The following is a 25,000-nucleotide window of genomic DNA, read 5'->3' as shown; positions in this document are numbered from 1 at the left end:
ATCATGATGAATTAACAGGGCTGAATTCAAAACGAATGTGTTCAGAACTCAGAGGAAGTGCAGAAGATATTCAGGTGTTACTCCTGTGAGATTCAAATGGAATTCATTATGCATTTGCTGCCATTATTTCAAAATGTTACCATTATTATTATTATTATTATTATTATTATTATTATTATTATTATTATTATATATTTAAATATGTACAGATTCCTGTTCTTCCTTGCTTGAATTCTAGACTGAAACCCAAGACTGAAATTAAACTAAATAAATTAAAAGCTTTATTTATGTAAATTTTAGCTGCTAAGATCTAAATTGACGTTCTCCATTTACCAAGAGGAAATCTCTTGACGCCAAAGTACATATATATATATATATATATATATATATATATATATATATATATATATATATATATATATATATATATCCCAAACAAAAGCTTTTTTGTCATTTTATTTGTAGCTGCACTAAAATGCTTGCAAAAAACCTTGTTTCAAGCAATAGCATCTCATTTGGTGGGTGATTTGTTTGGATGTCAAAATCGTTTTTTCTATCAGGTCAAATCAAACAAATCTCAAAAACAATGACATTTGGGTTACTTGGCATGCCTCCTCTCCAAAGCTTTGATGCACAAGCTGTCTTTAATATCATAAGCCCTGTCTTTGTTTCCACACAGATCCTGCTAGCATTGTGAAATTGAAGTTGTGGAACTCAGCAATTATATATTTGAAATCAAACCACTAATACTGATTGGACACTATTACCTGTAATGTATTAAGTCACCAGTAGATGGCATTGGCGTATGTAATTATGGTTAACTGTGGGCACAGCCAAAGAAGTATGGGAGGTAACTCTAGAAGATACCCTCGTACCAATGCAATGCCCCCCAATACACCCGGGCAAAAGTACAAATAAGCCCAGGAAAACATTCCTGAGGACAACCAATTTAGTTCATAAGGACAATTATGCTTGCATGCATTGATTTATTTTTCCAGCGCTATCAATCACAGTATTCATTGCAACAGGCAGCCACTTCTGTGTCTGTGGAGAACGGGGCTCTGTTAAAGATCCTCATGGTGCAATATCTACTAAGCCATGAGCTTCCTGTGCTAGTTATTCAAGCTTCACTGGAACTACACAGCCTATCACACCCTTTAAGCTTAACGTTCACAAAACAACTACATTATTTGCAAGTGCATAAAGGGTGATGCTGCAGCCTCTGAACTGTGGTGAATGACAGGCAGTGTGGTTTAAATTAAACATATCCATAACGTATCTAATATACAAATATCAAATTACTTGTCATACTATATTTTGGCTAATCTGTAAGCACTTTTGTCATGCTTCATAGACAAAATGCTGATCCGTGCTTTTTTTTTTCCATTTTGAGATAACTTTTACTTTATCTTGCATGATGCTCATTCATTTCTAAATTATGTAAGAGATTTTACAAAAACACCAAGCCCAAATTTTGCAGCTTCACAACCACTGACCGTTATCAACGAGTTATGTCTTTGACTGCTGCATGATCATCACCATTGTCTAGGTAATTGCACTGCCTGTGCTTGTGTCCATGTATTCCGGGTATACAAGTTTGTTGCTATTGATTAACTTGGACGCCTTGGAACCTAAATGGAACAGTTAATGAACTAAACCTCTACCGAATATTGATTTAACTTTCAGCAATGCAAAAGTGGAATCCATCAAGAGCTGGGACCTACAGCTAGACTGCCAATCAAATCACACAGACTCACGACTCCAGAATATCCCTACTGTGGAAGTCAGAGCTGAAACACATTGCCTCATGCGAATACAAATGCTTTGTAGCACGCAGCTTTGCTGCCCTGTCTCTGGTGCAGGAACGAGAGGAGCGCTTGCTATAGAAAATGAGTAAGAAACATAGTTTACTCTGTAGGAAAGTGTCAGAGGCTCACGGCGAGAGTAAGTGAAGGAGACACAGGTGGCTTTATAAACATCCGAGGAGTCTTTGTCCACAGTGAACAAGTGGTAATAGGCAAAGGCTAAAAGGGTCTCAGCACGAAATCACTTATTTTTATTACCTGTAGATTTCTCCCGTTTGTAGCACACTCTTTTAAAAAGGTTACACAGCCATGTTAATATAATGCAATGCTTTTAAACTACAAATTACAAATCAGTAAGAGTATGTATGTATGTCAATATGCAAGATTAAGCAAGAAGTACCTGTTTGTACCAGGAATCATTAGTCACTGAATAACGCAAGCCTCTTTAAAATAATAATAATAATAATAATAATAATAATAATAATAATAATAATAATAATAATAATAATAAATCTGCTTTTGTGGAACCACATTTAATTTCAGGAGAACTCTTGTGCCACCCAGTGGACTGATGTAAAATTGCAATGCATGGCCAAATAAAAGCCACCAGTCAATTGTGCAATTTACCCCAGCAACCTGAAAGGGCCCAATTTAATTAGAGTGCAATAAATGGAACGAATCTGGATGAATTTTAATTCTTATCAATGATGTGTTCATTGAATGAATATAAATATCACTCCCTACTTATTGCATGGGTTTATTTTCCTATTCTTGCTAAAAAGCATTTTCTCAGGTTCATTGAATTGGACCCTAGGTGTCAATACACAGATATTACAGAAGCTTCTGAATGCGTTTCTTTTAATACATCTTCTAATAATATTAAACTGTAGCTGCACAGTGTCTCTTAAGCTGAGGGAACATGAAGCCATTTTGTGGCTTGGAACGTGGTTGCAGGAAGGCCACTGCATGGCACACTAGGGGAGACTTGGGGTTTGATGCAACAAAGTTGCTTCAAGCTAGCTCTCCTGGAACCAGGTTTCAAGCCACTGTTCCTGAAGAAAAGTGGCTTTGTGTTTCCCTTCTGAGTCAAAGAACAGTTTCCTAACAGCAGCGATCCAGGCATTTCACCCACTGCCCAAAGAGTGAACTAACTGGCAAAGCAATGAGTGTCTGAAACCAAATGCTTTGCGGAAGGCAGGGGAGTTTTGAACAGATCATGACTGGCAAACAATATGGCCAACCAACAGAGAGTCCAGTTTCTTTTAAAACGCTGGATGTCATCCCAGTCCCCGTACTCTACAATATGAGCCCTGAGGATGTTACTGCACAGAGTGGCTCATTAAAACAAGAGAGTCAAAAGAAGTATCCGATGGGGTACAGGCTATTTGTTTAATAGAAAGTCGCATTGTACTTTAACTGGAGGAGATTCAGTGTGGAATCGTAAACAAACTTCAAGCACCTGAAAGAACCCCACTGTGCCTACAGAGATGTCCCATCACTCCCCCTGCAGGACACCTGTGGTAGGTGTTCTGAACTCATGAAAGTTTAATGTCCTGAGAGCTCTGGGCAGGCAGGCAGGCAGACAGGCAGGCAGGCTCCACTACTCCTTGTTGATAAAGCTCTAAAAACTCAAAAGCTTTAAACCATCTTGGGACCATCTGAAATGAAGATACAGTACAGTACCCTTATAGACAAGTTTGAAAAACACCACTAGGATACCTTTACAATGCCAGTATAATACCTGCCGATGGTAAATCAAACTGCATAGCACTGCCAGCAATATTGAACTGCCATGACACTACTACTGCCATGGTCCTGCAAACGTTTTCAAATCAGACAACACTTTGCAGCTCATACACATAGGAACTGTGTTCACTGCACTCACTTCAAGAAGCATTTACAGTACAGCTGTGCTTGGTTGTTGCTGAATGCATCCACTAGATGGCAGTGCTGATTTTTAAGTTGCTTTAAATTATTATTTTTTTGTTCTTTTGAGCACAGGCTCTGAGACGTTCAGCTCATCCCTTCCTTTGTCTGACTTGCCAGGACAGTCATGGGACCTGACCCAGTAGCTCAACTCTGATCAAAATCCAAATTTGGAAAGCTAGCCACTTGCTTCTACAGGGTGCAGCACAAGGCATCCTAGGTATAGATGTTAATATGGCGTCTCTCGATTCCTTTCAGGAGCGAATTGGGAAGTGTGGTGCAGCAGGGCATGTCAGTTGTACATTCCTGTAATTCTATCTGTGTGAACAAAGTAATCAAACAGTAGATGTAGAGGTAGTGGGGGGGGTGGCTTAGGTGAAAATGAACGTCAAAGCCACATTTCTAAAGGAGGGCACAACATTTTAACAGTCTGCATAATTGCGAATAAAGTTCATTTGTTGTGAGCACACCAGAAAATGCAGAGGAGTGATGTCTGCAGGAATAAATTGAAATCCATGTTGCAGACTTGATGACTTATTAGAAATGATCAGGCTCTTCTGTTTCTCTAAATGAAGTTCTCCACTGAAGTCTAAAAGAATAAAATATGACATGGCACTTGAAAGTCCTGGTGTCTGGCAGCCTCCAATAGTGCTGATAGATGCTAATAGTTTTCACTGCGCTGAACGCCACTGAATCTGCCGCAAATGTTTCTCCATTAATAAAAGGGAAGAGTTCTGTTTAAAAGACTTGGAGTGGTTAAGAAATCATTTTAACTACGCTGTCATCCTCTCCAAGTACCTCTTTGTATTATCCCATCCTTCTTCTAGCAGTCTGGTTTCTGTTCAGGGTATAGCCCTACTCAATCTCCTCTTCACCTCTGTCTGAGTTCTGCTGGTAAAAGATGGATGTTAACCTTGCAACGTCTGACAAAGGAGACTCCCTAACCCAGTATGGCAATTTCCAAAAAGAAATCCCCCAAAAATAGTGGTGGCCCAGAACTGAAGAACAATGACTTTACGAGGGTTAGCTGTAAACTGGCTTAAACAACACGCCTTTCTCCTCGCTGGGCAGCAAGCTAGAGCAAGCCGCTTCAGCCTGCTTCTCAATGCAGCACACAGTGTGATGAAACAGGCTTCTGGAAAGAGATGCCCGGTGTAACAGAAGCAAGCCCAGGGGAACTCGGTCTGATCCCCATTGCTCATCTCTGCTCAGGGGGAAGGTAGATACTCCTATCATTTTAAGTGGATGTGATTTAAATCAGCAAAAGCCTAGAGGAGCAAGGGAAAAGGCGTTTCACACCTGGTCTCTTTCATAATCTATTGGTGAATTCACATGCTTCCTCTGCAGCAGTTACCTGTCTAGTCAATCCCATTCTCTCCACGCTGCAGGGAGGCAAACCAGTGCTCAAGTAGGCATCACCCGGGTCAATATCAAATGCATTATAAAGCTGGAAATTGAATTGTTCTACTACAGGATTAGATTGAATGATTTTACAGCTGAATCTGTTCATTCCGATTGAAGACATTTTTTCCCCCCTTCCTTCTCAAGTGAAAAGAAGAGTCAGGAAAGTTTGAAGAGAACATATGGCTTTGATCAAACTGTGTTTTAATAAACTGCACCGAGTACCTGTACATGCATGCCTAATATATAACTGCATGACATGCTGCGATATTAAAAAAAACACAAAAAACAAACACTTTCATGGGATTTATTATAATTTACTAAGAACAGCTGCTAATTTTTTAATCAATATTTTATACATTTAAAAATGCATGCAATCTTATAATACAAAATATTCTCATAGATATAACTTAAACATTCATACATATATAAATCTAAACCCACAACCCAACCCACACCTTCAGTGATAATTATTACATTATAGAAAAAGTATGATAATAAATGTTACAGCATTGTATTAACTTTTTTAGTCACTGTGGTAAGCCGACAGTAAGACCAGTGGCTTTTTTTGGTAGTATTTTCATCAAAGCGGGACTTTCAGATGTGGAACCCAGCTCCCTCAAACCAAAGAGGGGTGCACCTCATTAACTAAGATTCCCTTTGAAACGTTGGCTTCATCACGTTGCCTGTGGATCTTGTTTGCAAAGACCTATTTTTGGCCCCTTACAGCCATGCCAGGCCACACTGAACAACTGTGGGTGTTGCAGAAAACACTGAGCTCCTGAACGCATGACACAGTTGTACTGCTCATTTAAAATTAGACTGATGGCTTTTCTAAGCTCGATGTCTTTCCAGTGTCTTTGCTGATTAAACCAGGGGCCTGCAGCTCAAGGATGCAGTGCATAACTTCAGCCTCACCGTTGACATTTAAATGTCATTTGTACAGCTCTCCTTCTCAGGAATACGTTAGTACTCGTTAGATATACAAAAAAAAACATTTCCTACTTAAGTGGAAAATAACCACAGTCATTATCCCAAATGTAAAAAATAAACCCAACAGAAAATACAGAATCAAACCTAATGTGTCTGGGGAGTAAGCCACTGATTTATAGTAACAATTTATTTTTTTTTTTTTTTGTAGCTCTGGCATCTTGGAGAGAAAGGTTTAGATTACCTGAACTGCAGGGAATTCTGTTCAACAAGCTCTCGCTCCGACACCTCACACTGCCACATCTCTAACTTCAATTCCCTATTGGAAGTCCTATGATCTTTTGCAGTCAACAAGTGCCATCAATCACATGGAATCCTGTAACTGAACAGCTAATAGTAACCCTCAAATGGACTCTGCCATTGATATAAACCCCGAAGTGTCTGTACTTCCAATCCCAAAGGCGCTGGAGCTAAGGCAGCACCCCCTGGGCTTTGGATGGCTTCCATCATACTTTCAGCACCCCCACTTTAAAAACTGTTCCAATGCCAACTGTCTAATCCCTTTTTTCACTTGATGTCCTTCATCCAGTGTCACCATGAGATCTGTTGTGCTTTCTGAGTTCTTTGTTAAGCGCAGTCTCTGTGAAAAATGTAGATGAGAACTGGTTTCCCCAAGCGGTGCAATGATATGGTTGTAATGGTGGTTCATTATGCACTGGCAGTATACTCCGACCATTGTCACACTGTTATGAGAACATCATGTCAGGAAGAACGGCAGTCTCCACAGTGTTAATTTACATGCAGAACGACCGTTTTATTGCACTGCAGGGAGTTCGATTACTCTCTATATAAAGAGCATCGCAGAGCATAATTTTCTTTTCAGAAATGGGGTCTGCTGTGATGAGTTGGGTAAAGGAAAGAATCAAAAATCCCTCTGATCTTTTAATGTACATTTATTAGTTTTATTTTTACATTATAAAACATTTAAATAAGACAGATGTGGAAGAATGTGAAGGTGCTATTTCATGGCATTTGCAATCATTCTGGATTCTGCAATTGCGTCTGGATTCGGTTGCTCCAGTATTGAATTATTCTATTTTTTTCTCTAAATCTGCCTTTACCTCGGTAAGAGAATGCCTGTCTAGAAAGCCCTAACTGCCTGTGGTAAACAGCCTTTCTCATTCCATTCAAATCATGTTACAATTCTGCCAGATCCACATGCTCTCTCTGTCTATAAACATATAGAGTAGGGGTTGAAAGATCACATGACTTAACTAGGAAGGCTTTTAGGATTCTACAGACAAGTGCACTATACCATAACTCAATATTGGAGCAACACAACTATTCATAATAATACAACATAACAAAACAAACACAAAATAGTTATTACATTCGAAGCTTTGACCCTTTCAGTCCTAGATGTGTCAATATGAAGAATAAACTCCTTTTTTTGAGTATACATGAGAACAGGACAATTTATTATTCTTTTTTTACATATATTTCTACACTATGTCAGATTTGGGCCTAGGAGTCCCCTGAGGTTCCAGTGTGATTTACGACGGCATGTGTTAACATAAGGTCCCGCCAGGGCTGAATGTTTAAATTGATTTTAAAATACATAGTTGAAGAAAGACACAGCCCTTTGAAAATAAATCAATAAACATGACATATTAAAACTACAGAATCTGAGAGGGGACATGAGAGAAAAAAATATATATCACGTATGCACGGCCTTCGTATTGCTTCGAATTTAAGACGCTCTTTTAGGAACATTATTTGCTTTGCAAAAATAGCCGCATCTTAAATTAGGGTACTGTAGTGATTCATGTATTCAAATTGCCAACAAAAGACATTACTATCCGAGTACACAAAGAACAACATGACTCACTGCCGAGAAAAAATTAACAAAGACGTCCTGAATACAAAATCAGAAACGTGACTTACTGCCTGGAAAAGATGAACCAAAACATTGTTGCCCGATCTTGAATGGTCCATGACATACTGGCAGCCATTTTCAAAGAAGAATCATTAGCTTCCTGAGGAATTCAAAGAGAACTTTTTACAATTTCAGAGTTTCTAACAAACAGTACCAGCTTGGACAGATTGGAAATGCTGATCAGACCCCCTTATTTTTCGACATGCCAAGCAGTACCACAGTTCACAAACTGGGAGAAAAACAGGTGCGAGTAATCAGGACTGGAAATGAGAAGCAGCTCATAACTGTAATGCTCTGTGTGACAGCAGACTGGAAATGAGAAGCAGCTCATAACTGTAATGCTCTGTATGATAGCAGACGCCTGCAAACTGATGCATAATTAAGGTTGTATCTTTGTAAATGCAGATTTATTTGAAGTTTTATTTTTTCCTCAAATTGAGGGAGGGAAGTTTGAGCTGCACCTTAAATTCAAAGGAATACAGTATATTTATTTTCTCTCATGTCCCCTCCTGGGCTCTGTATAAAACTAATAAAACGTGACAGGATGCAGCAGTATTACACAACAAAGCTAGCATAAATAAGTATAAAAAGGATCTTTGTTTAAAGAAAAAAGATTGCATTTAGAAAGCTATACTGATGTCAATCGAACATTTACACAGTAAAATGCACAGCAGTACTGAAATTGCTTTATCAAAACATCAAAAGCAATCTGTAAATACATCAAGCCCTAAACAAACAAAGCCAAGCTCATTCTCAGATATTTGCATTTTAACTCACAGAATAATGAGGGAGCATCTACATTGATTTTCTAATGTATGTCTATGTGGACACATTTTCTTTACGAGCGCGGTCAGGCGGATCATATTTCAAATAGTTAACTGCACACCACACATGTTACAGCATACAGAGCCTCATAACATTGGAGTAATCAGCCCTGAGCTTTTTTCCAAGGCTGTGTTGTAGCTAAACAATATTATTATCTAAAGGAGTTCTTACTGGGGTTTGAAAACTCATTCTCTTCCATTGTATTATCACTGTTGCTGTGCCAAGTCTTTTCCTCACTTTTTAATGCAAATATTTCAAAACCCTACAGATGAACTGCTGCTTGCTGAGACCATTGGAGCAGGTCACCTGGTCTAAATGTAGCTATACTATTTTAGGAGTGTGAAGCACAACGCTGGTATTAGGTATTAGAAGCAGGCCATCTATAGTGCTGTCTGTGAAATATCTGCATGTGCCAAGTCGAAGTTATCAAGCAAAGTACCAAAGCATTTTCAACTGAAGAAAAGGCGATAGACAGGTGCCAGTTAATCAATATTTTGAATCTTTTGTCTCCCATGTTTGCAGGGCATTGATACAAGTGGAACACATAGACATAAATGATTCACTGGGTGTTCATTCTAACTTCTCAATAGACACCCAAGCCTTAGTTGGATACTGCATTACATAAACTTTACAGCAAATAAGGGAATACACATAAGGATACGATTGTAAGGATACGTGAAAAGTGATTTGTGGCTGCAAAACACCCATGTTGCTGCCAAAAAACGTGTTTGGCTGGCGTAAAGTGTTACTTTAGCGGTCACTAAAAATGCTCTGTATGTAAAGAATGGGTTTTCACTTGTCGTTCTCTGCTATCAAATTAGCACTTTGACATCATTAGTCCATTTAAATGTATTCAAATGAATAAAAGACCATGGAATTGGGCGGGAATCTAGAATACTAAGCGGGCGCAAACATTATAATGAGATGTAAGGATTTTGCCTTGCACTTGGGTAATTTCTAACCCTCCAAAAACTTTGCACCTCCTCTCATAAGGTGCAAACCATTGTAGAAGTGAGTAATTTAGAGCTGTATAAAAGCACACACCTGCAGAGACCAGTCACTGGCTTCAGGGTGGCTGCTGTGGTACACTTCCTAATGCGGCGACAGTTGGCTCTTGTTGATGACAGGCAGGAAAACCTTCGGAGGAGAAAGGCAAGGCGGAGAAGACCTTGTATGTTCAAACCTAGATTGTTTGTAATGGAGTCTCCTCTCCGCTTGCCTCTCCAGCATGTTCCTGCTGCGTGCCGGTGTTGCATTGAGAGTTTTGTTGTATTCGCTGCCACAGGTCCTGCCACCTTATCATCACCTGCTTGACTGTCTTCCTGGTAACACCAACAGCATTGACTTTCTCCACTAGAGGACCATGTTGGTAGCATATGTAATGTTGGCTGAGGCTTTTCCATATAAGTACATTTCATGCTGAGTGGCCTCAGCTGTAAGCATTCTCAGCTCCTTCTCACAAAATGTTTATTTTCTTTTCCGTGCGCCAAGAGGACTTTTCTGCCCTTCCTGTGACATATGTTTTAGTTTGGTTTAATTTTCGTGCTCCACAAATCTCACACAGTGCCTACTGCTGTCTGCACTCATAACTCACCTCACCTCTGGGCTGTAAGTGCAGCCGTAAATAGCCCGATGCACAGGCGGCGCTCATTGTGACCCTCGTTATTATATTTGTGTGTTGAGTCATTTGCATTGCTCTTAAGCTTACATAAGCCGCAGTGAAAATTAATTGCCTAGCCGTTAGTACCTCTGGATTTTGCAACCACAGTTGTTTGTACTGTACCTATCCTTACATCAGCCCCTTAATGTTATTGGATAGTCTAAACAACAATAAAATATTTATGCAGCGTAATGTGTTGAATGGCCAGAAGGTGGCAATAAGGACTTCAAACAAGCCTCAATTTTTCTCATTAAAGATTCACAAACACACCACAGAGCTGACCTGTTTGGCCTTTCTGAAAAATGTGAAAATACCATACAGGTTTGTATAAAACATAATTTACACTTGAAAGCAAACAGGGCTGCCACATTGGACTGTGTACATACAGAATGATAACAAGACCATATTGAGATAAAGCTGTGGAAAAAAACCCCTGCCAATCAATTGAGAACAGGCATCAGGAGGAGGGGGAGTGGGGGTGGGGGGGGGGGGACCTTATGCATGGAGAACGTACAGAGTGTTTCGATTTTCCTTTTACGGACTTTGCTACAATTATTTCTGGTGGCACTGTATGCCAAATTCTCATCATAATTGAATTTAGCAGCAATTGCACTGCCCCTAATCCAATGCATGCTTTATATTAAAGAATCATCTGCATGTGAAAGGAAGTGGTCAGTCAGAATAATTTACTGGGCTGCTTTTTAAAAACACAATTAAAACTTAAAACACAGAGATCCAGCTAACTATTTAAAAACACAAATTAGATTCTCGGCCATATTCCCTTATGAGACCAAGCCCCAGCACTGTGGCCTGTAGACAAGTAATTAACAATCGTCAATACTTCAAAAACTAAATGTGTTCTTTTGGAGCTGTCTGTTGTGAAGATGAATAGACATTGGCTTTTGTGGGCAAGTGGACTGAATGGATGTGGAACGACTCCACATTGTGCAGCCTGAAACATGACATTGCCAGCCAAGCAGACCCGCCACTAGAATCAGCTATAATGACCACAGGGAGGGGGAATTTCACAAACAACAAGACTACGACAAAGATCAACTTCCGAAAAGATCCCTGCATACACCCCTCTCCCTCTGCAAGTTACTCATGGTTTATTCATAGCCGTGCAACCTGAGAGATGACCTTTGTCATTCGAAAATACATTCTGACTGCAGAATTTTTCTATATTTGCAATGCATAGCTGTTTTGCAGTTTGAGCCTCCTCTTGTGTATAGTAACTGTGCAGGTGACAGATTTCAGACATAACTAGCATAGGCACTGCACTGTACTTCTGCAGACGTGGTTATGGAATATAAAATATTGCACCAGGAATCTGTCTGGACTACACCCATGCTGCTTTTAGGAAGATCCCTCGAGGCATATCCCTTTTCGTGAATACAGGTTGCCCATGCAGATTGCAAGGGCTGGCTACAGTTCAAATACACAGAGAGAACCAAGCCTGGCTGCTCAGCAGCAATGATTGAAGTGGCTCCTTAAAGCACAACTGCAGATGTGCAGCAGACGCCGCGGCCATTTAAAACGCTTATAAAAGGACGACACAAATCAAGTGGGATTATCGTTTCATCAGACCTCGGAAGCCCAAGAAGAGCTTGTTCCCGGATAAGGGACCTCCAGAGTCATGCTGCAAGAATGTTGTTGGCGACACTGGTATCCTTCCAGCACTCACAAATGAAACAAATCGAGCTGCCTTCTGTGTTGTTAGAGGACACTGTTCTCTTGGAAGTCCTTTGTACAGGTTTGGGGTCTGCTTTGTGCATATTAAAAGACCTCAACATGACAATACAGTTCAAATTCTGCCCCAAGGAAATTATTACATGGCTACAATTACGAGCTCTTTTGTTTTATTAAAGAAGAACACATAACATTACAAGATTCTAATTCCATCCACATGAGAAATTTACATTTCTTACACACGTCACACGGGTCCAGAGTGCAATGAGCTGTTCGGCTTCAGCTCAATTAAAGGCAGCGATTTCACACTCACTGGTGTTTTGAAAGAGTCAAGTATTGTAACAGGAAGGACTAAGCAAATGGGGGTTGTGAGAAATGTCACAATAAAGCTGTGAATCTGCTCACCCTACTTCCCTTTGCCTTACTTATCAGTACGGTTATTATATCTTCAAACTGTATATACAAACAGACAGGATCTTGATTGGTCAAGGGATAGTAAAGAAATAGACTAAATAAAGTCTCAAACGCCAAACAGGTAATCACAGTGAGGCAAAGACGTTAATAAACCGTGTCTTTGATCATTATCATCTCATTCCTTCAAATTACCTTCTTTTATGGTTTTTAAAAAGTAGATACTTATTTTCTAGAATTCCTTGTGTGCACAGGTAAAAAGATGAACCATTAATACCGAAAGTAAATGAGAAGAGAAATCAGTATAATTTCTTTCAACTGAGTGAGAGCAGGAAAGGGTCAAGTTTAAGAAGAGAGGAATAACATTTTCTGGGTATATATTTCATGTATTGATCGAATTTATAACCTGTTTCTGCACAGGAGGTGTGTGGTGGGCTTTTTCTTGCAACTACATTGAAGATTGCCCTTTGATTTACGTACAATATAACCTTTGGCACAGAGTATATAAATGGCAGCTATAATATTATGAATTAAAGATTTCAAGGATGAGCCCTCTCCATGTATCTAAATCATGGCTAAAACCTAGCATATATGGTGCTAGTTTTTTTTACTGCAATGTTTCAATCGAGTGGACTGATAAGAGCCTCTGTGAGTTCCCATAGATAATACACAGCTGATTAAAATTCACTTTCCATTAACGGTTTTCTCTTTTCATTACCTAGAGTTACTCCGCAGAAGAAAATTGGATCTGTTTTCTATCTTGCTTCCGTTCTTGCTAATGACCCACTTTGCCCTAGTTTTCAATTAGTGTTTAAAGTGGGAGAAAAAGCAATTGATGGTGTTTTTTTTTTTTTTTTTTTTACAGAACACTAATCTACAAATGTAATGTCAAATCAGCAGTTACCTCCTTGAATAAATAAACTGAACCGTTGTTATTTGCTTCTGTGAAAGGGAGAACAGTTCATTCTGAAAATAAAGATGTGTGTACTTATTATGTCATATAAACTGTATTTCTGGATTATGAAAGGCAGATCAATTTTCGTTGGACAATATACAGGCCACTGCTTATCTCTTGCAATACAACCATTAAAAGGAGAAAAATGAAAATAAAACTGAAAGTAAAGTTTGAAACTTAAAACACAATGCAGTTTGATTCACCTTTGTTGTATTGTAATGTGTCTATAGGGATTCTAAGGAATGTGTTGCATGCTTTTCAAAGAAAAAAAAAGTTTCAAAAGTTTCTTCCTTTGAAAGTCTCTCCTTTAATCAAAATGGCACACTGCTGGCTTTGTTCTTTCTCCACTAGGTGGGGTAAACTCAGTCTCACATGCAGCGGTATACCGATCAAATGCTGTTGACTGCTGAAAGAACTATGGCCTTTTTCCACTGTGTTTGCAATGTACAAAACATGCAGAGTCCAAGAGAAAGTTATCGACATGACAAATAAGAAGTCAAACTGCAACACGAGGAACAGAGTCAAATAAAATACAGAATCAAATAGGAGAGCAAAAATACATGCTCACATAGTTCAAAAAGCAGACATCCACAAGATTTGAAATGAACAATTATCTATTGGATTTGACAGATGGCCATGCCCACAATGAAGCCTAATATAATTTTGCCCAAAGCCTTGTCCATTGGAGCTCGATAGCCGCCCCTATACGCTGGCTGAACTATGATGTAATGACTATTGATTGATGACAGCTAATGCTAGCGGGCAGGACAAGTGTCCCTCTGGGCCACCTTCCTCCTGGACAAGACATGTTGCAAGGTGGAGGCAGGGGAGGAGGAGGACCAAAGAGAAGACAAGGAGGTGTAGACGAGAGGGCTATTTACAGGAACAGTGTGATTATGTATGTGATTGGTAGGTGGATTCTCCTTTCACAGCATAGCTTCCAATAAAACAGTACGAGCTGGGAATACAAAGAGTGGGAGAAACTGGATTGGTAAGCAAACAAAAGCGGAATTTAATAGCCTTCAGGAAGTGGTTTATCAAAGACACTCGCATTACAGATGGGAACTGCAATCAACAGCTTGTCTGCTTCTTATGCTCATGATTCAACATTAAAAACAACATAATCTCTTTCACCTCCTGTGCCAAAATCTCTTCTTCATTACTGAGTTTTTGTTTGGAAACTACGGCTATGGCCAAATTTTTTTTGCAATCACAGAGAATTTTAGGATTGAGACATAATTAAAAATGCAGAATTTTAAATATAATAACAAAAGAAAACACAACAAGTCATCAAAACACAGAACCCAAACACAGAAATACAGAATCATAAGAAAGCCTTTCTAAAAAAGTAAGTCTTAAGACTTGATTTAAGAACACTCAAAGTAGCAGAGTCCCTAATCTTTATAGGAAGAGGCTTCCACAATTTAGGGGCATAGCAACTAAATACCCTTTCGCCCATAGAGCATAGGCGAGCACGAGGGACACTCAGCAATTGAAGATTATGTGAGCGGAGGTTGCAGGTAGGAGTATAAAATGATAAAAGATCAGATCAATAAAGCGGGGCAGCCCATGAAGAGCCTTATAGGTAAGCAGTAGAATTTTAAAATCTACTCAGAACCTAACAGGCAGCCAATGCAAGGCCTCTAAAACAGAAATGATATGATCTCTGGTGCAAGACCTGGACAGAATTCTGGCTGCAGAGTTCTGGACTTCTTGCAGTCTGGCAAGGATGCAATTTGAGACACCAGCAAACAGGGCATTACAAATCCTGGAGAACACAAACGCATGGACTAGATCTTTAATTTAATATCATGTATATCAAAGAAGCTACAAAATGATCTCGCAAATGTCTACAGGAAGCCATAGCACAGTACTTCGTATTAGGTTTCTAAACGTCACATTTTTTCAATTTCTCAGTTTTTTTTTTTCATTAAGTATATGGAAAACTACAGCAGGTTTCATTTGACTTTATGAAGCAAAATTAGTTAATTCTATAGGGTGATGCAAAATGCTTGGCCATAGCTGTGCATTGTAACTATGGTTTAGAAATGGTAATATATGGGACAGTATTGTAAAGCTATGCGAATACATGACACAACCATGTGAAATTAGTTCAACATGCCCAAGGTTATCTAGGGTAGAATTTGTAGTTTTGACTGCATTTTATTAAATTTTAAAAACAGAGGACGGGGGGGGGGGATTCAATCACACAATACATAAATAAATAAATAAATATAGACATACAATTCAGTTGCGAACTGTAAGCGAGTAAACAGAATAATAACTGCCAAAAAGGGTGAAGTGTAATATATTTCGGATCAGAAAGATAGAAAAAGTAACTCTGCATGCCCAGGAGATTTTTAATATGTCCAGTGGAGTCCAATATATATTAAGAGATTCTTCACTACCGTATGGCCTGCCCCTGGGACTGTTGTGGTCGCAAGATGGAGCTTGGACTAAATATTTAATTATCTCTGCTCTGCTCTGCTCTGCTAGGTAGTCACTTCAAGGTAGCACAGCCTACACCTAGAATGGCAAGTAAACTCCAGTGAATTAATCACAGGTCTTGACTGCAATGTATCCTGCATACAAGTATGAAAGAATCGTGTATTAATGTATGTCCTCTCATTAAATGTAATAACTAATTATCAGAGTCTCTTGTAGCAGAAACTAAATGAAATTAAGTGTGAATCAGCCATTTAGCCCTTACAATGAAAAGACAGAGATGTTGCCAAAAGATGATGATAACCAGAATACTGTAATAGGATGAAAAGGAAAGTTCACAAGAGACTGTTGTGCTAATTAATGAAGACACAGTATAGTCATTGGCTAACATCTAACAGAACTGATCGCGACAAATAGTAAAGGGAAAGTATAAGCTGACCTTTGTAGGTGTCAGGGAAATAAAGCCTTTTGAGGGTCCCCAAGAGGCCCACCTGGTAAAAACACGGCTGCGTGGTGTGCAGGGTGATTCATTCAGTCAGGGGAGTTCAGGTTTGTGTCCTGGCTGTCGTCGGTCTACGCTGGGGATTCCAAAGGGAGCGTCGCATTGGTTCTAGCGCTCCTGTGTGTTAGGGAGAACCTGCAGCGTGCTACAGCGGACCCTGCTGGACAGGTGCCTGGTGAGCTCAGGCGGACACCTGTAGAGCTGCCTTTGTCCTCCAGAGGGCGGTAGATCACTGGCTTTCGCTCTGGAGTTTCTGGGTGTAAATGCTGGCTTGGTCGTGGGATATGAACCGGTGGGGAATCGTTGCATGAGGGGAAAAATAACAGGACATTCCAAATTGGGGAGAAAAATCGTCACACAAAATCAATTCTTTAAAACATAATAAAATAACTGCGTGATTGCAGGTTACACATGATTTAAATACAGAGCACTCTTACTATTCACTGTTGCTGAATTACGTCTGCAACATATTATGATAGTTTTGATAAGGGGGTGCTGTTACTTGTTACTTGTACTCGGAAATTTTCTTTAATGCCAGACACTATTTAATTAGTTATCTTAGGCCAGTCTTCCTGACGTGCCTTTACTAGTGGAAAACAACAAACTTAATATTGGTCCCCATAATGGTAAACTTGATCACAATTTAAATAAAATTGGAATAAATATAAAAAAAAAAAAAAAAAAAAATGCAGATAAAAAAAAAAACTGCAGATAAAAAAAAAAGAAAATCTGCTTTGTAAATGAAGTCAATAGTCAGGAAAATGGCTCATAGATACCAATGAATGAGTAATGTCCCATTTCAAATTGCATTCAATTCTGTATTCAATCTAAAATCATTTTTGATAGTAACTGGCTGGTTGCAATTCCTAGTATAATTCAACTGCCATTACATTTTGTGACACAGGCTTCAATTAAAAACTACTTCATGAAGATTAAAGAATGAAGTAATAATTTGTGCCTTTCCAGTGCTGTGAGGTTTTAATGCAGCCACGTTTTCTGTATGATTCTCATGTAAGAAGAGTAAATCTTATTTATTAAAATTATGAATGTTGTACATCCAATTCATTACCTTGCTCAGTCTCCCAGACGGATATTCTAAACATCTTTCATAGAATATTGATTTGACGTTCCCCTTTTAAAAAGCAGGAAGATGTTATTTTGCAAACAAACCATTTGCACATTGTAATTAGCAATAACTCAGACAGCGTCGGCAGCAAGGCAAAAGACACTTACAGAAAAACCTTTCTGTAAAGATATGAAGACTGATTTCACCCTATTACTAGAAAAATGAACTTCCTAATTGGATTTGCTTGAATTCTTTTCATTAATTCAAGTTAATTAGTATACCCACGTGCCTCGCACATTCAGATTGGGTCAGAGAACTCTCATAACTTAGCCATTCCATTTTAAACAGTTTTTCGTCATTACCTTAGCATGCATAAACTAATAAAGCCTTAATACAGTCCTCTGTAAAACAACCCAGCATCGCCCAGCCCTCTGGTAATAGTGCCATGCATTTGAAAGCGTAATAAATGTACAGTTTAGGGATAAACAGATAACAATATCCAACATGCATTCTATTACTTTAATTCTTACAGACTAAAGCACTCGCTGTATGGCAGTCGTAATGCTATGCAATTTGGGATTTTAAATGACCAACGTTTTGATATGGGGAGGTGAAGCAGTCATTAATCTCATCATAAAATAAAAGAGTCTCGTATTCTCTTGTACAATACCTTCACAGCGTGCTATCGTCCTGTCAACAGCCTCCACTCTGGTATAATGAGAACTTGATTTAGATGTTCATTGACTAGTCTCTGCCAATTTGGGGGTTAAAAAGGGGGTTGGGGGGGTGAATTTTGAGAGTTTTGCACAGATTCAAAATGCTGCTGGCACTACAAGATGATCAATTTCGACAGATGAGATTATCAAAGAGCATTCCAACACTGCATGTATAATTAGAGCGCTGTCATTAATCACGCGTTTCAGGGCTGTTCGGGCTAATGAGATTCAGAAAGTGTAATGTATTAAAGCCAGTGTGGCACTAAGCATTCTGTTTATTACACAGAAGTGTTCACATTATTCAAAACTCATGGACTGACTTTGATTTTGATTTATCTCGGGGTCCCAGACAGAAGCAACATTGTGAGACAATAGCAAATTTCTGGATAGTTTCTCAAAAAAAACAAAACACAAAAACAAACAAAAAATAAACATTGGTATCTAGTTTGCAGACAGCGGCAAGGCATTACACAACAGAGAATATGTGCTACTGAACACATCATTAGGCAGCATTAATTCATTACAATCACTGGATATATTTACTGGGAATTATAGCCATTTGCTAACATAATGGTGACTAATGGGATATGCAATGCAACTCATATCTCCTCAATGGAAATGCAACAACAACTTTGCACATTATTTATTCCTCTAATAAATAAGCCTGCTGTAACTAACAGTAAAAGGCAGGCCTTTAAAAATTATTGATGGAAATATTATGTGTTTGTTATCTTTTGCATAGAATTATCACTAAGAAGTATTAACAACTGACCCCTTCCTGTTCTCAATTTCAATAACTTCTTATCTCAGCATTTTGTTTTCAGGTTTGGCAAATAAATAAATAAATAAATAAATAAATAAATAATGGGAAGACTATTTAACCCTTTTGATACCGGCCTGGCTTTGCTTCCTGGTTCTGAATCACTTCACTCGGTCCAGTGGTCTCGCTGCCATCAGACCAGGTGACCTACAGCAAAGGTAACAGGATGCAATAGTGTATCTAGTTTCTGAAATAGGTGCAAATCAACGTAAAAACAAATAAGAGAATAGCAAAAAAAAAAAAAAAAGGGCTGCTAATTATGGTAATACGGCTGATGGAAGTAAGAACATGACTCTAAAAGCATTACTTAATATCCACATTACTCACAATGAATTATTGAAACAGCACAGGCCTGTATGTATAACCCCTAAGAGACCTCCCCTTTCCTTGGCTTTCATTTGCAACTCACCACAACCCTCATCTCCATCCCCACAGTTGCCCTTTGGTCTTGGCCATTTATAAAGCAATAGCCCGTCTGCAAAGCAGGTATGGGTCAATGATTACATATGACTTGCTGCACCATCTATTAAAAAGCACATTTTCATATACACTCAAGTTGTGGGGGTTGTCCTGAACTACTGAACTGCTGTTTAATGTTATTATAATAAACCTGTAATTTAAAAAGTAAAAAACTGAATGAAAATGATTTTACTATATATATATAATATATATATATATATATATAGATTTAATATATATAATATAGTATATGACACATAATAATAATATATATATATAGATATATTATATATAGAGTATCAAGTCAGTTGGTATCAGCAAGGTTGTTCAGAAATGCAATTCAATTGTTTGTTTAGCTCAATTCCAAGAGTTCAACAACAACTAAACAAACAAAACAAAAACAAAAAATGACAATTTTATATGGCAATGCTTTTGACAGTCGGTGGCCCAAGATAATTAAATCTTCAGTTTCAATTACAAGGACGAGAACAGCAGTACATTCAAATGCGCAAATTCATTCAAACTCTGCAAATATAAAAATCAGAAGATGATGCACTTGGGAAGTGATTAAATTGAAATCACAATGCCCAGACCGTGGGAGGGAACAGAACAAATATAATAAAAAACTAGCAAGTGAACAAAGGAAAATTAAAAAAAAAAACAACAGCAAAAAAAAGGATTAGAATACTGTTCTAAATATATTACCCATAAAGGAACAAGGCTCCTGGCCACACATCAGTATTCCATCAGCAAAATATTAAATTCCGCCATTTAGGATGGACTACTGGAAAACAACATCTAAAGTGGAGGAGCCCTCTACCAGCAGGATTCATGGGAATCATCTATGCTTATGACTTCAGTGCAGTTCACACCCTTTCCCCTGCTTCAGGGTGTATCGTTCATCAGTTAAAACTTAAAAACAGCAACCCTAACCATGCCCTAGCAGGGCTGGACATGATTCCAACACTGAATTATATTGCAGAGTTGCTGAAAAGATCACAGAGTCCTGTGTTGTTAAGAAATGAGAATTGAGTCTAAATCGAGTCGCGTATTCAGCTCAAAAGCATTCCTAAATAAAAAGCAACAGAAATTGAAGACCTTAGGCAAGCTAGAAATCTATTCAGTTGTGTTGGAAGCTATTCCACAAACACACACGTACAATATATTCAGGTTTTGAGTAACAGTAACATCCTTTGGCAGTGGTATAATAATCTCGGATTTGAAGCTAATTACAAGTATCTTTGAAACGATAGTGATGGTGGTAATAGAAAAAAAAAAAAAGATATCCTGGCTAATTGACTTGCCGTGTTGATAGCGCACACAACCCATTTGCACACACTAATTACTTCCCCACAGTATATGTCTATACTTTGCCTTCTCCCTGTAAGCATACAAAGGTAATATTCTTTTTCTGAGATCCAGGTTATTTATTTAATAACCCTTGATAGTGTCTATGAATAAGATCTTACCAGTCCTAGTTTAAAATACTGATGAGTGGGACAAGGGGTCTACAGAGCCCATAGTACCATAACCCTTAGGAGACCTGATCAAACGTAGATGTTGTGCACCACGGTTTGAAAACACAAGAATGGGTCAATGTGATGAACCCCACCAGAATGGAACAAGTGTGGATTTAACTAGAGGATTTTACAACAATTGGGAGTCCAGCTGGATTGCATTAACAACTTCCTGATTATCAGGGGAGAACTGCCGATGCTCTAATACGATCCAGCTGTGGTTTATCCCGGAGCAGTTCAGGTTGATCATATGCAATCCCTTAATACTGCTGTTCCAATATGTGCCCAGACACACCACGTCCGAAAAGCCCTGTACATAATTCGCTGCAACTCCAAAACAGTATTGCATTACTGTTAATACTACCCCCCCCCCCCCCCCACCCCCCCCCCCCCCCCCCCCCCCCCCCCCCCCCCCCCCCCCCCCTACATCTTATATGTTTTCTTTTTCTATTAGATGTTTAATCATTAGGTGTTTTCAAAGGTTATTATGAACTGCCTGCTGGCATTCGAAATGACGCGGGCAGCTGTAGAGAGAGCGACACAAATCAAACCACGCTATCACACCAACTTGATTAATCCAAGCGATAAAATGGAGACAGCATCGATTCATAACTGGAGCGATCGAGGGTAATTGAGTTTCATGGGATTTGCAGCAGCATTTTTACATGTCCTCTCTATTAACATTACAAATAGCTATTTGCAGGTTTGTATTGAACTGGCTTTTAACTGAGACCACATGAAACAGCAGCTTTTTGTAGAGATGAGCGCTGCTTGGTATTAAAGAAAACCTCATTATACTGAGATAGTGTCTCACCTCGCAGTAATCCGCCTGGGGAGGAACAGCGCGCAGCGGGGAAGGGGCTCCATCAAACTACGTATCTTACAAGATTAAAGCATTAGCCCCTGAGAAACAGGGCTGTACTTTCAAATAGTGTCTGAAAATCCGAATTTATAGAATATAATAGGCATCTGCATGTTTTAATTTCAAAGCTATACAGATGAACCTGAATGCATTTCATATTAATTACAGTGGAGGTGTAGAAGTTTGGAAATCTTTTAGATTTGCTGCCATTATGTACATACTTATGTATTCAGGATATTTATTTATTTACTTATTTATTTAAAATGTTATTCACTGGAAAAGCCATTTGAGCTCCAAACAGCTTGTTTACAAAGGCATCCCAGTAGGCACGCAGAAGAAAGTTATAGTATAGCACATGAGCATGCAGCAAGCACACAGGTTTATATCAAATACATATACATATCATTTTAGGGATGCCTAGTCCCCAATTAAATAGTCTGGGGAGAAACCAAGTTGTATTTGCTATTATTATAATAATTACTACAATTATTATGGTTCATTTTTTTTTTTTAATTAGCTAAACATTCCTGAAAGGGCAATAGGAATGCCACCCCCTCCAAAAGCCCAGTGCCCCTAAAATGTAAGTACGGACCCAGGTCCAATCTTGCTCTGATAGAACAAAATAATAATAATCCAAGACTGAATAAAATAAAATAAAACATTTGCAGAGATATTTAAATGATGTGCAGAGCTGTGCCCTATGCAGGGTGCAATTCCATTTTCATGGAAGCATTAAATACAATTTCTTAGCTTGTCACTGTCTTCATCCCCTAGCACCTCATTCCTGATCAAGATCTGTGACTTTCTGCAATAGAAGTGCAACAGCCAGCAAATGCACTCATCTGTGTGTCTGATATCATGCCCTTATTGGTCCAGTTTGTACCACGCTCAGGTTTAAATCTCGAAGCAGCATGATGCCATTCCATTGGGATCCTGTAGCTGGTCATGTAGAGAAATAGCTTTTGCCTTTTCTGTCTCTGATATTAACTGTCGATAGTGTGATTGAGCTTTGTTACACTGCTGGTTTCCTGCGAACACTACTGATAATCCTTCACTGCAGTGCCCTGCAGAACTTGAAGACAGTGCAATTACCAAGCAGATGCACCGTCTCCAGGATCGGGTACTGTGTAGCTGTAAGGGGTTTATTTTAAGAAGGTTGCTTGCATTTTTCCTGGTGAAATATGGGTATTTCTTCTTCATTTTATGCCAACACGGTATGGTAAGAAAATGTGTAAACATATTTTTTGTAATAGTATATGTCTAATCCATAAATAGCTGGAACAGAAAGTATTAGAAATGTCACAAAAACGATGTGGTTCATACACTGCTGGTGTGAGACATGTGTGCTTATATAAATGATCCAATTCTACATGGGAATATCGTTTTACCCATGTGAACAACTCTTTATTATATTGTACAGTCATCCCATTATACAGTACATACACATTCAGTGTTTTACACTAGTCTAATACTGCTCTATTAGAACTGAATTCAATAGAATTAGATACAGTAATCCCCAATAAATATGCATGACAACAATTGGTTGGCACTAAATGACATGCTGAATAGGCAGGGGGAATACCTGAAAAATATCACATAAGCGTGATTGACTGCATTATATGGCAAAGCTGAAACAGCTCAAAGCAGTTTGCTTAAACTCTGTGCAAAATAGATATCCGTGTACGAATGCAAAGTTTAAATGGGTGCACATAGGCTGCCCGAGGCAGGCACTGCATCAGCCAAACTGGCAAACAGTGTAGCTTGTACATTTAAACCCCAATATAGATTAATAATCAATTAACTTAGGAGCAGAGTCCGTGAAATCGAAGCAGGCAGGGATCTGGCACGGCTGGAATGTGCGGTTAATGCATGCACTGTATTTAATGCATGTGTGTGTGTGGTTAAATGTTGATCTTTGCTCTCTCTACACTCCAATAGGCATTGTATATCGTAAGGAACCTCCCTGGACTGCAATGATCATCCATCTGCGGTTTTACTGAGATCAACCCTATAATAAATGGTTAATGCAATCCAGGGTCATTTCCCAAGTTCTGGAAAAGGTTCACCATATATAAAACACCCACGGCTGTAAAACACAAATCCAGCCGTGGCATATCCCTACAAGGTAGAGGTTGATCAAACTGACCCCTAATCTACTTCAAAATAAAACTGCATTTTGTTTTTTTTTTTTGCTGTGAAGTAGAAGTCAATGCATGCAGTTTGAAATCTAAATAGAGTATGCCAATGTTCTTGCCAGACAAAACTGCTGGAAATGATAAGCACAAAATGATCATTGTCCTTAGAGCGCCAGTTCCAATGCTTATGGCTTTCCTATGCCACATGCTGCACCATCAGTAAATAATATGTTTTTGTTTTAAGAACTGACCTTTTTTTTTTCCTCGCCAGTTATCAGAGAGACAGTTGACATACCCACTGGCATTAAAAAAAAGAACAACAACGCGATTGCATGTCTGCTAATCAGGAGTGGTAATCTTTTTTTATTTGTGGCAAGCACACTCCTCAAATATAAATCAACCTCCCATTAAATCCTGCTAAGTTTCTTGACGGGCAGTTGATGGGCAATTTGCAGGCAATTACGTCCAAGTGGCTGATGGATGAAAGAAAAACGCACAGCACAATGGGCCGCAACAGTTGCCCCTTCCCAACAACAGTTTATCATACTGATGAGAAATTAGGCTCTCAAAGAAACATCAATAAGAGAGGCTTCAGGCAAGCTTCCAAAGGGATGCAGGGAAGCACTTCCAGCACAAACGCTGTTAACACCGACAGAAAAAACTAAAAGACAGTGCTTCAAGTTTCCAATATCTTTCTCTTTTCTTTTTTTTTTTAACCACCATATGTTTCTTTTCTCGTTTCATGTTGTTACAAGCCTTTTAATAATTCACAGTATCGCCACCTTCAAAGAAACATATAGGAAGAATGATTATTTGTTTTAGTCGACCGGATGCAAATATCATTTCTTGATCTTCTTAGATATTATGTTGTGGTTCCCGGGGATATGCATAAAATAACTCAATGAAAAGCATGGGTCAGATGTACTAAGTCTGTACCTCC

At 38.8% G+C, this 25,000-nt stretch overlaps 1 protein-coding gene across 1 annotated transcript in view; it reads left to right on the top strand.

The window, feature by feature from the left end:
- ntm (neurotrimin) overlaps positions 1–25,000 on the top strand; it is a 188,397-nt gene that overhangs the window by 65,142 nt on the left and 98,255 nt on the right. The gene's annotated exons all lie outside the window — the stretch shown is intronic.

The sequence above is a fragment of the Polyodon spathula genome, chromosome 36, assembly GCF_017654505.1.
Source record: "Polyodon spathula isolate WHYD16114869_AA chromosome 36, ASM1765450v1, whole genome shotgun sequence".
NCBI classification, from domain to species: domain Eukaryota; kingdom Metazoa; phylum Chordata; class Actinopteri; order Acipenseriformes; family Polyodontidae; genus Polyodon; species Polyodon spathula.
The sequence above is the reverse complement of the archived record's forward strand: the minus strand, read 5'-3'. Positions and strand labels throughout refer to the sequence as shown.